This window comes from Elephantulus edwardii, unplaced genomic scaffold (genome assembly GCF_000299155.1).
Source record: "Elephantulus edwardii isolate Elephantulus edwardi_28Jun2011 unplaced genomic scaffold, EleEdw1.0 scaffold00027, whole genome shotgun sequence".
Taxonomy (NCBI): domain Eukaryota; kingdom Metazoa; phylum Chordata; class Mammalia; order Macroscelidea; family Macroscelididae; genus Elephantulus; species Elephantulus edwardii.
In genome coordinates this window covers 19,607,833-19,611,229 of record NW_006399777.1, presented here as the reverse complement: position 1 = coordinate 19,611,229, position 3,397 = coordinate 19,607,833, and positions in this window count along the sequence as shown.

Genomic DNA, 3,397 nt, shown 5'->3' with positions numbered 1-3,397 from the left:
CTCGACACCAACAGGCAAAGTGAGCATCAAATCAAAGCACGTGTTTTGTTGTTTTTTTAAAAAAAAAAAATCACAGATAATTTATTCTTCCATTAGAGTTGATACAGTGTTAAATAGCAACTAAGTACATGGTGGTGGAAAATGGACACAGAACGTACAAGTACTTCAGTCACAATAAGGCCGTCCGTGCTTTCATCTGTTCAAACCTTGATGATGTCATTGTCTACTGCCCAACTTGAGGGGGCAGAAAAAGAGGCAAACCTATTCTGATCTTAACACACGCTCTCTCTAAAAAAAAAACCAACCAACCAACCAACAAACAAACCCGCCCAAAACGTATATTAACAGAAAATACGTTAAAAACCTCTCAAAAAAACCCACAAAGCAACACTTTCTGCCATTGTGTTGATTCCAACTCACACTTCACTTTCCCTTGAGTTTCTGAGGCTGTAAATAGTAATGGGAAGTGACTACCCATTTCTCCCTTGAAGCCACTGGTGGGGTGAGCTCTGGTGGCCTAGTGGCAAGAAGCTGCGCTGCAATCCCAGAGGTGCACTGTTCAAATCCACCAGATGCTCTGCTGAAGCAGGAGAAACAATCTCCTCCTGAACCAGTGAGATCTGATTGGACGGTGCACACACAAAAGTAATAAAATAAAATTGTCAAAAGCCACTGGTGGATTTGAATCACCAGGGAGGCATAATTACAGGGCTAATGGCACAATTACTGTGCTCTACACCACCAGAGCTCCCTCATTGGAAACCAAGGCCAGGCTTTAAAAGTCAGGTAATTAAGATGGAAATCTGTTCTTAGCTTCGGTTACCTTGGCTTGGGGAGGGGCTGAAGAACTGAGTCAAAGGTGGTGAGAAATGGATAATGAGGAGAACACAGCAGGGAAGAGCCAATTGGACAGAAGCTAAGTGGTTTGACCTATTAATTTGTCATTTCACAATAGCTCTGCCAGTTACAGCTCTCCTTTCTAAAAGCGTAAACTGAAACCTTGAATAAACAACTTGCTCCGGCTGTTCATTTTTCCATCCAACAAATAAAATCAAGTTCCTTTGTTTCTCACTGTTCAAACTCTTGTTCATGAACCATCTCAGATCCAGTTCTATTGCGTCTGAACCTGTATTTTAACAAGAGCCCCAAGCAATTACTATGCACGTTAAAGTTTCAGAAGCAGCAGACTCCGAGATGAGCATTTGTTATATGAATAAATAAAGGTGTGAACAAACAAATGAGTAAGGTTGGCTTTACTAGAGCTTTCTAATCATGCTAACCCAGCTTTATTCTGTATACAAAAAAAAAAAAAAAAAGGTTTAACTCTCTTCAACATCCCCTAGTACCTTAAATCATGCCCATGTCACTGCACTGAATCACACGGGGACATCGTGGAAGAAAATGCCATCAGGATTTTTGTGATAGGAGTAAAATAAAGTGGTTTATTGAATAATACTTACAGTTTGGAAAAGGAGACAGTGTATAAGTGAAAGGAAGTGCTCTAACATCCTGGAGGAGAAGTGAGCCCTTATATACGGAAAAGTACCTTACAGTGATATGAAATTTACATTTTACAATACTATTACAGTGTGCTATCCAGTTGGAACCAACTCATAGCTGACCTTCCAGTGGGCTTTCAAAGGCAGCAAACTACAAAGAAGGAGATTTCCCATCTTTCTACCACAGAGCAGCTGCTGGGTTCAAACTATACACCTTTGGGATTGCAGCATAGCTCCTTACCCAGAACTCTTTCTTATGTTGTTGTTGTTGTTGTTGTTGTAGTTAAGTGCCATCGAGTTGTAGGCGACTCATAATGACCCTATGAATGAAAGTTCTGGACAACTGTCCTTTCTCCAGGTTCATAGGGCTTCCAGAGGCAAGCTATTTATGGAAGTGGATGCCACTCCTGCTTCCAGGCTTGTTTTAATTGGGGAGCCCCACCAAACACTGTCCACCACGGGTAACCATTTTTGCATTTGACACATCAGTGTCGCAGCGTTCAGCTTCACAGCAACCACGAGTTACTTCCGTACAGCAAGTGGACACACAAGGGTTACACGACCTAGAAGGATGTTTCACCAAAAACAATTAAAGGCAAGCCTGAGGGTCGTGGAGTAGAGTCACCCACCTTTGGCTTGGGAACATGCTCCTTCTTATATTGTTGTTGTTGTTTAGTCCCGTCAAGTCATAGACGACTCATAGCGACCCTATGAACGAACAGCCTGAGCACTGTTCGTACGTAGATTTTCAGAGGCAAGCCATTTTGGAAGTGGATGCCGCTCCTGCTTGCAGGCTTGTTTTAGTTGGGAAGCTCCAGCCAACACTGTCCCCTGTGGGTACCCATTACCATGATTGGCACATCACTGTCCCAGTGTTCAGCATCACAGCAACCACGAGTTGCCTCTGTACAGCAACGCACAGACCAGTGCTATACCACCTAGAAGAATGTTTGACAGGAAGGAAAACAATTTGAACCTGGCAAAAGAAATTTCTCTTACCTTTGAAGTAATGGTATTTGCTTTCTTATCAAACAAAAACACCTTAGGCTTCTCTTAAAATCGTTTTTGTTTACCTTTCCTGTTTGCTTGAGCACTTTATAGCTAGGAGTTAACTTTCCTTTGGAGATTGGATAACAGCAGTGACACTGATTTTCTTGTGTTTCCAGAAGACAAGATAATGTAAAGCTTCCCACGAAGTATGACAAGTACAAGCTACCTTTGGGACAGTGATAAGACCTGGTCAACCAACAGGTCTGGGATGTGTCTACTGCCAGACTGTTCCAGGCAAGCAAATGCTGTAAAAATTCCTCACATTTCCTTCCAGGTATACACACTCACTCTACCCCTGGCCCCCAACCCTTTACAGGGAGACAGAAGGTGGTGAAACTTCATCTCATTTACTTTGGGAATGTTGTTGGGAGAGGCTGGTCCTTAGAAAAGACACCATGCTGGGAAAGGTGGTGGGTCAGTGAAATAGAGGAAGACCCTAAACAAGGTGGTTTGACAGTGACTATAACAACGGCTTGAACATATCAGAGGTGCTGAGGAGAGCACAGGATATGGCAAGGTGCAGATCTCCCGTTCACAGGGTCACTATGAGTCGTGGTCAACTCGGCAGCACCTAACAACAACAACAACAAACCTTTTGCTATTTCACCTCAACCCTGTCTCTGAGATTGGCTTTCAGCAAAAGTCAACAGACCCTCAGCTTTGCAGTCACCCTACCAGCTGATGGGCTCTGACAGAATGGAAGTGCTGCAAAGAAAGCAGGTTTTCTCCTGGCCTCCTGACCTGCTGCAATTATGTTTCTTTCTTGCTAAATATTTTACTTAAGAGTTTATTTCTATGTTTTCAAGCAAACTGAGGTGACAGAATAGTGAAGCAGGCACAGTTTGGCT